The sequence below is a fragment of the Nicotiana sylvestris genome, chromosome 5, assembly GCF_000393655.2.
Source record: "Nicotiana sylvestris chromosome 5, ASM39365v2, whole genome shotgun sequence".
Classification (NCBI taxonomy): Eukaryota; Viridiplantae; Streptophyta; class Magnoliopsida; order Solanales; family Solanaceae; genus Nicotiana; species Nicotiana sylvestris.
Window position 1 is genome coordinate 24,767,389 of NC_091061.1, and position 10,066 is coordinate 24,777,454.

The window sequence follows — 10,066 nt, forward strand, 5'->3', positions numbered from 1 at the left end:
TTTTTCAACAAACAATAAAACAATCTATTTTTCCAAACTAAAATAAAAGACTTTTTTCTATTTTTTTTTTAGTAAAACAAAATAAAACATTTTCCTTTTTTTCAAAATTTTGGCAGAGTTTCGCCAGTAATTGGTCATTGATTTTTTATTTCTAAGATAATCAATTAACTCCCTAACTGATATTTCTCTTCTTTTTTTTCTTTTTCTTTTTTTTTCTCTTTTTTTCTCAATTTTCCAACATTCCCGAGATTCAGAAATCGGTCAACATGCAGGTTCCCAACAAATATATGTACAGAGCAAGTAGGATGCATCAGGATGGTCTTTTCATTTTAAGGTTGCTAGTCCTAGACGGACCCAACTCCTGTGTTGAGTCCCCTACGTCAAATGCAACGTGATGCAAATAAGCGTTCCTACTAGGGATCCGGCATGAAGTCATGTTATTCCATGTTCAAAACCTGGGTCAGTATTCTAGACTGTGTACCCGAGCGGACAACTCGAGTCGAGGAGGGGGCAACTTACCGGGAACCAAAAGGCCATCCGGCTTCGTAACTTGTCCGGCCTCTTTCTTATTTCAAGGTATGACACTAACAGAATAGGGAGTCTCAACCAGTAAGCACATCCCGGAGGTGAAGAGAGAAGGGTGTCGGCACAGTTTATATACAGTTCAGATAATATCAAAGCGGTAACATTTAGCACACTCAACAAAACATGTAAGAAAATTAGATATAATTAAATACAAAAATTTTCTAAGCTCGAATTCTGAACCCTGAACCAGAGATTCTGGGTTCGATCCCCAGCAGAGTCGCCAGAGCTGTCACACCTCCTTTTTCACTACCTACACCCCGCAAAAGGGCGTAAAGGAGTTTTTCCAATTAAAGGACAATCGGAACGGGATTTAATTATTAATTATTCAGAGTCGCCACTTGAGAGATTAATGGTGTCCCAAGTCACAGATTGAATCCCGAACCGAGGAAATTTATGACTCCGTTAACAGTCCGCGAACCAGAAATCCGAGTAAGGAATTCTATTAACCCGAGAGAAGGTGTTAGGCATTCCCGGGTTCCGTGGTTCTAGCACGGTCGCTTAACTGTTGTATTTGATTTTATCTGATTTTAATACATGCTAGATTATGTGCCTTTTATTAATTTTATACCGCTTTTATTATAGTTATTTTTAAGAATTGCGATGTCATGAAAACGCGTTTCGAACCACGTCGCAATCAATGCACCCGTAGTTATCAACACATTTCGACTTCGTCGAGATTTGGATTTGAGTCGCATCAATGCGCACCCAATATTTAAGAAGGTTATTTAATTAAATCGTGCCTAAAGATACTAACGTAGTGTTACTTTGGGGAAAAGCCATGAAGTTCGCTAAACGGACATCCCAAATTCTAATTATCTCGATAATTATTTACTAAGGGGCTCACATTTATTTATTTTTGTGCGGTGAGGCCCGTCTTAATTTGTGAACCTCTTTTCTATCGTTATTTATTTTATAAGAATTACGATGTCGCGAAAACGCGTTTCGAACCCCGTTGCAATCAATGCGCCCATGATTATCAACACATTTCGACTTCATCGAGATTTGTATTTGGGTCACATAAATGCACACCCGAAAATTTCTTATCCACCAGATTCTGTCACTTAATTCAACAAAGCATCCACCCTTCAATTTTCGTAATTGATCATCATATGTACACAACGAGTTAATTTATCAACAAGAAATAAAAACATTGATTTATCGTCATACATAGAAATGATAACGATTGCTCACCAACTTAGTTAACATGAAACTCCAATTGTTCATTTTTGTTGGTATTGAAAAAAAAAACTCCTCAAAAGTCTTAATCAAATGCAATTCGGATACACTTTTCCTTGTTTCTTCCAACAACCTTTTCCTCCTCCTCTTAATAGTTCCGTCACCCATTTCAACTGAACACACACATTCATCTGCCCTTTCCGCCATTTCATCAATCACACAGCGATTACCCACTTCAACGGTCTCAATGTTTTTAAACCAAAACAATTTGTAAAGCGAGTAGTAATACATAAATTCTCAGTTTCTAATTTTCAAACTAACTGAGCTTCCAAATAAAGATGAAGCTTATGAAACAAAAAGGCAAACAAACTGGGAGAAACGTTTCGTGGTTTTTCTGAAAATCTAACGATGCAGTGCTTTTAAACAAGGACAAATCAATATACCATACATATAGTAATCAAAACTCACATTTAATTCGGACGCAGTCATGATCTAGTGCAAACCAGATATAAAATAAAGATCTAAAGCTCAAGAGAAAGGGAAATGGACCTTTAAATAGATAACACTGACTGTTTCAAAATTCACGATGCATGGGTCGGAACCTTGACCGCAAACCTCAACTCGAACAATGACCTTAACGGAACCTCAAAACGATACCGAGAAACTCGGCACTCAAGCTCGGAGCTAACGTTCACTCTATTTTTGGACTGAAACTCGCTGCCTCCCTCCTGCTCTCGTTCTCTCCGTTTCTCGTTTCTGTATGTGTGTATGGTTATGTGCGTCGACGGGGGGAGGGGCTGCTATGGTCGTGGTTTCAGTTCGTTTTCCGGCGAGCTGAGGGAGGAGGGGTTCAAAGAAGAAGACATGAGAGGGGTTGCATGAAGAAGACGACGTTTGGGGGGTGGGGTCGTTCCTTGCGCAGCTTCGCTGCTTTCCCCCAGCTCCTTCTTCTTTTTTTTAGCTCCAATGGAGAAGATAAACTCGTGGGGAAGGGGAGGTCTGTTATTTCGTTCGACGACGAGCCATGGATGGCTGCTTCAAGCCAACGATGAACGAAAGGGTATGGTGTGGTTTTGCACTGCTACAGCACTGTAGAACGCTGGTTTTTACTGAGGAAGAAAGGCACCACAGTGGGGGGAGTCCGGGAAGACGACGATCAGGGGGGTGGTAGGGTGCGAAGAAGATGATCCGGGTGGGGTTGTTCTTTAGAGGTAAGGTCGTTTTTCGCGCAGCTTTGCTGCTTTCAGCTTCCTCCCCCTTCCGTTTTTCTTATTCTTTTCTTCTTTTTTTATAGTGTAAAGTTTAGGGTTTTTTGGGTAGGGTTTTTAGGTTAAGGGGTATGGGCCTAGAAATTATGGGCTTGACAATTGTGGGCTAGGTCCAAAATTAGGCCTAAAGATGGGTTGCTCGAGCCCCAACTCTATTCTTTTGCCGCGAATGAGATTAAAAATACGCGCCCATTTATTAGTTAGTCCTACTATTAAAATAGTTTATTAAACTAACTAACCATTAAAACAAATCTATTTTTTTGTATTTTCAAACATTATATTAAAAATAAGAAATACGATACTATTTTTATATTTTTCTTTTGGATTAAAAATGACTACAAATATTAATGAACTTATTATTATATTATTATATATTTTTTTGTTGTAATTTTGTTTTCTTGTACTAAAATAAAGTGAAAGAGTCAAAATTACTTAAAATATCTATATTATGCCTAAATTAAATATTTTATTCTAATATATGAAAGATCTTGGGGAGGGTCAAAAATCACAAGTCTACATTCACTAATAAACATTCTATTACAAACCAGACACTTTTTGGAAAGGAAAATAACATACTCGAAACTAAACCAAGTACGAACTCAATAACTACTGACATACTCTGATGCGAGATAAAGACAGACTCTAACAGACAACACACTCTAACAAAAAGAAAAATACAGACTCAAACTATGAATGTTTCAGAGTTTTTGAATTTTGGCGCTCGCGGGGCGTCGTTCGGCCTCGCCACGGGCTTTGGTGCAAGGCCCCTTTGCAGATCCTTCAAATCTTTCATGATGTGGTGGACATAAATCTTTATTGAAAAAAAAGGTTCCTTTTGCATTGTGCTCATCCTGCACATTTATTAAGGTGATTAAGCAAAAATAAAATTTATTCGACTCAACCAATTGGCTATTTTTTTTTTAATTTTTCACTGATTAAAAGAAAGATCCGGTTCCGAAAACGGCCTTTCAGCACTTCGGAAATGAAGATTTTAAGGCTGTGAGGGTCAACCGATCAAAACTCTAAATGATGATCAAAAGTGGCCGTTTATGCAAAGTCAGCCTTCCGGCGTCCCTTTCGGAACATTCGGCTATTCTTGCAAAAAATGGCATCACCCGACTTATTTATGTTGACAATTAAAAATGACATTTTTTTTGGCTATGTTTGCAAAAGGGGAGGTTGGACCCGATGAGGGTTGCCTACGTATCTCACATCCTGTGAGAATCAAACCGGTGTAGTTCGGGCAACGAAAATAAACTAATTCTGAAAACAAGACTTGTTTACTAAAAACACTTTTTTTTTCATTTTCTCAAAATTTTGGCAGAGTTTGCTATTTGGAAACTGTTTTTTTTTTTTAAAAAAAAAAGGTAATTATCTCTCTACACTGCTATTTTTTTTTCTTTTTTTTTCAATATTCCAGTATTTTCAGAAGCCGGTCAGCATGCAAGTCTGCAGCAAATAAATGCGTAAAACAAATAGGATGCAGCAGGATGGTCTTTTCATTTCAGGTTGTTTGTCCTAGACGGACCCAACCCCTGTGTTGAGTCTCCTAAGTCAAGTGCACATGATGCAAATAAGCGTTCTTACTAGGGATTCAGCATGAGGTTTTGTTATACTAGGTTTACCAGGGTGTTCGTTCTAGACCTGGCTTACCCGAGCGGACAACTCGAGCCGAGGATAAGAGCTGCGTACCGGTAACCAAAAGATCATCCGGTTTTGCAACTCCTCCGAATCCTCGTTCTATTTTGGGATATGACACTAACAGAAAGAAGTCACGACCAGCGTGCACTCCTCAAGAGAGAGAAGAGAGGGATTTTGTAGCAGTTTATATATACAGTCAGATAATATCAAAGCGGTAAAAAGCAACATTTTAGCACATTACGACAAAACATGAAATAAAATCAGATGATAAATAAAGCCAAATATAACAATTCATCTAAGCTCAAATTCTAAACTCTGAACCAGAGATTCTGGGTTCGCTCCCCAGCAGAGTCGCCAGAGCTGTCACACCTCCTTTTTCACCTACACCCCGGAAAAGAAAGGGATGTAAAGGGAGTTTTTCCAATTAAAGGACAATCGAAACGGGGTTTTATTTAAAGATTCAGAGTCGCCACTTGGGAGATTTGTGGTGTCCCAAGTCACCAGTTGAATCCCAAATCGAGGAAAAGAATGACTCTGTTTAACAGTCTGCGCACCAGAAATCCGGATAAGGAATTCTGTTAACCGGGGAGAAGGTGTTAGGCATTCCCGAGTTCCGTGGTTCTAGCACGGTCGCTCAACTGTCATATTCGGCTTATTTATCTTATTTTTAATACATGTTGAATCTATGTGCAAATTTTAACTGTGTACCGCTTTTATTATTATTATTTTTACCGAGAATTGCAACATCGTGAAAATACATCTCGAACCACGTTACATCAATGCACCCGTGGTTATTGACACATTTCAACTCTGTTGAAATTTGAATTTGGGTCATATAAATGTGCACCCGAGTTTAAGAAGATAACATTATTAAATACGCGCCTAAAGCGACTAGCGTATCATTATTTTGGGTAGGGCCGTGAAATTTTGCTAAACGGTCCATCCCGAAGTCTAAGTAATTTTACCAACACGTATAGAGGGCCCCACAGCTTGTGTATTTTTGTTTGTCGAGGCTCGTCTCATTCATTATTTTTTAAAAGGAATTTGCAACGTCGTGGAAATGCATCTTGAACCACGTCACAATCAATGTACCCGTGATTAGCGACACATTTCGACTTCGTTGAGATTTGGATTTGGGTCACATAAATGTGCACCCGATTTTAAGAGAGTAAATTATTTAAAGCGCGCCGGAAGTGATTTGCGCGTTGTTATCTTTTGGGGAAGGCCGTGAAATTGGCTAAACGGCCCGTCCCTAAGTCTAAGTATTTTAAAAAAAATATTTATTGAGGGCCCCGCAATTTTGTATTTTTTATTCGGCGAGACTCATCTCATTTTTTATTCAAGGATATCCTAAAGCGGCTATGATTTCCTATTTATTGGTATCTAAGAATAAAGAAAAATCCGAATCAATTAGCATTAATAGTTCGGGCTTCAAATTCAAATCCGGGTCCAAACAAAAAGGAAACACCTTCTAGTTTGAACCCGTTACCTAACTTAAGATCTGCCGCCTGTCATTGTAAATATTAACAAACTAGCTACCATTTCGATCTAGTTCAACTTTTGGTTTATTATATGAATTGGATTATTGGAGTTAATCTATGTGGAATACAAAGCCATTTTTTTCTTTTACGGTTTTGTTGAAAAATGCATCAATGCTTAAAACTGACATCAAGCTAACATTAATCGCTAACATTCGAGAACTAACATTAGTTACTAACATTATTTACATTGCTATTTAAAATGATGTTATTTACTCAAGTGAACTCGTGATTTCAGAATTAGACCTATTTAACCAACATGCTGATTTCCATAAACAATTGAACCTGTTTTGTGATATAAACTTTTTGAAACTGTTTTACGACTACTGAACAAAAGAACTAAATACAGTATATTTCATAACTAGTAATCACCAACTAAGATTAATTACAATTGATGTTCCATGTTTGTAGAAATAGATTCAATCAGTCCAGTTTATGCATTTCAAAATCATTCCAATACATACTATGAAATATCAAGTGAACTACTGCTTATACATCAAATTAAACACAAAGAAATAGTTATTTTCAGAAATTCATTCCAACAACTCTTTACTTCCCTTCCTTTAAATTTGAGAGCTGTAGAACATGTACCTGAATAATGAAAATACAAGAAGATGAAGGAGCAGTCAGCAACAGTAGTAACACAGCAAAATACAGCAGCAGAAAGCCCAACACAGTAGCTTCAACACCTCAATCCAGAAATCCCAGCAACACGGAGAAAACTAGTAAAAATGGAGAAGAAAAATAGTCCGAAAATCTCTCTTTGTTTTTTCTTTCTAGCTTTGAACTCTCTCTGGTGTTCTTCCGCTCTCAATATTTTAGAAAATTTGGTTCTATCTTTTTTACTCTCTCCAAAATGAATTCTGTCCATGTATATCCAGTATATCCAGTGTATCCAGAGGGTATATCGAATGTATACCGCTCTCTACGCCCCCTCTTGTTTTCTTCTCTCTATCTATTTTTTCCTCTTTTTTGAACCCCCTTCTTCTTAAATTTTCTCTTATATTTATAGCAAAATTTTCGAAATTTTCAGATTTTTTTTAATTAAAAGAAATCTCACTTATAAATTGATTTTATTTTTTTAGAAAAATAAATCCCACATTTATTTACTTTTATTTTTAAAATTCCAACTTTAATTACTTTTATCTTATTTATAATCCCACTTTTTATTTTTTTAAAAGAGAATCTCACTTTATTTAACTTTTCTTTAAAAAAACAAACCACTTTCTTTTTCTTTTTCTTTTAAAAATGCTACTTTCAATTACTTTAAATTTTTTAAATTTTCAGATACCTTTATATTTATTTTTTAATTCCAACCTTCTTTTACTTTTTAATTTTTTAAAATTTCCACAAAACTTTTTATTTTTTTTAATTTTCTACATTCTTTTACTTTTTTTTAAAAGAGAATTTCACCTATTTTTACTTTTATATTTTTTTTATTCAATACTTCCCTTTTTCTTATTTTTTAAATCATTCCCGAAATTATTTTATTTTATTTTTTAAAAAAAATAAATATTTTCGGATTTTTTATTATATAAAATTTTAAAAAATAAAAAAATATATTAATAGTGATAATTCACCTTTTTTTTGGTATTTTTATCCTATAATAAAAAGTGTAATAAAGCTAAAATAATAGTAGGTTAAAACCCCCTAAAATATTTACATAAAAAAAGTGATAAAAAATTAAATGTTGTCAAAAATTAGGTGTTCACAGCGATACCTGATCGTAGGTACTTTCTTAGAAATAATATCTCTTTAGGTGGACATCATTCCAATGTGAGGGTAGAACCTTGCCATCCATTGTCTCCAACTCGTATGCTCCTTTTCCCGCAATGTCACGAACTCTGTAGGGTCCTTCCCATGTTGGACTTAGCTTTCCTGAATTAGCAGCTTTTGTAAATTGGAACACCTTTTTAAGCACGAAGTCCCCAATTTTAAAGAATATGAGGCGTGCTTTCCTGTTATAATACCGTTCAATTACTTGCTTTTGTGCTGCCATCCTTATTAATGCAGCTTCTCTTCTTCCTTCGAGCAAATCAAGGTTCACCCGTATCTCTTCATCATTTGATTCCTCCGTTGCTTGAACGTACCGTGTGCTCGGTTCTCCTATTTCAACTGGAATTAAGGTCTCTGCACCATAAACCATTGAAAATGGTGTTTCTCCCGTGCTTGTTTTGTAGTTGTACGATAAGCCCATAATACTCCAGGTAATACCTCAGGCCAATTACCTTTTGAATCCTGTAACCTTTTCTTCAAGTTGTTAATAATGACCTTGTTTGTGGATTCCGCTTGTCCATTACCCAATGGATGGTATGGTATAGATGTTATCCTTTTAATTTGCCAACTTTGAAAAAATTCTGTGATTTGAGCTCCTATGAATTGCGAACCATTATCACACACGATTTCCTTTGGTATTCCAAAGCGACATATTATATTCCTCCAAATAAAGTTTTTAACTTCTTTCTCTCGTACCTGTTTAAATGCTCCTGCTTCTACCCATTTAGTGAAATAATCAGTAAGTACAAGTAGAAACTTCACCTGACCTTTTGCTTGTGGTAATGGACCTACGATATCCATTCCCCATTTCATGAAGAGCCACGGAGCTATGACAGGATGTAGTAGCTCAGCTGGTCTATGCATATTATTGCCGTATATTTGACATTTATCACACTTGGACACGAAACCGTTTGCTTCTTTTTCCATTTTAGGCCAATAATACCCTGCTCGAATCAGCGTTTTTACCAGCGACCTTCCTCCTGCGTGATTTCCACAATGTCCTTCATGTACTTCCCTTATTACATATTCTGTTTGGGAAGGTCCGAGACACCTTGCTAATGGTCCACCGAACATCTTTCGATAAAAATTTCCTTGATGTAAACAATAACGAGCAGTTTTTTTGCGAAGTGCATAAGCTTTTCTTTTGTCATCAGGCACGGTTTCGCGCTATAAAAAAGCAATAATTTCGTTTCTCCAATCCCATGTTAAATGATTAAAATTTACCTCGTTCTTATCATGTTCGAGAACGGAATGAAATAAATGTACGACTGAAGCATTTGCGTCGTTTGCTACGTTTGCTGCAGATGCGAGATTAGCTAAAGCATCTGCCTCCACATTCTCATCTCTTGGGATGTGCATTACCTTCCAAGTTTGGAATTGCTTTATTAGTTCCCGTACCTTTTCGAGATATTCTTGCATTCGTGTCTCCCTGGCTGTATAAGTCCCCAACTTGATCACGAGTTGAGAATCACTCTTGATTATAATCTGTGTTATGCCGAGTTCTCGTGCCAATTCTAGACCTGCAATTACAGCCTCATACTCTGCTTCATTGTTAGTTATAGAATGACATTTTATAGCCTATCTAATAGTCTCACCCGTAGATGGTATGAGAACTATCCCTAGGCCTGTTCCTTTTACATTAGACGAACCATCAGTGAATAAAATCCAAGTCCCCGGGTTTGCACCATTAAAAACTTGTAATTCTTTTTCTGCTTCTAAATGCATCCCCTGGCTAAAATCAGCTACGAAATCGGCTAATACTTGAGATTTTATAGCAGTCCTAGGTTGATAAATGATTTCGTATTCACTTAATTCTATAGACCATTTTGCTAACCTACCTGACAATTCATATTTATGCAAAATGTTTCGTAATGGAAAAGCAGTAACTACAACAATGGGATGACATTGAAAATAAGGTTTTAATTTTCTAGATGCCATGATCAAAGCTAATGCTAATTTTTCTAGTTGTAGATATCGTGTTTCAGCATCTAGTAAAGACTTGCTTACATAATAGATAGGAGATTGTTTACCTTGGTCCTCACGGACTAAGACAACACTTACCGCAACTTTTGACACGGCCAA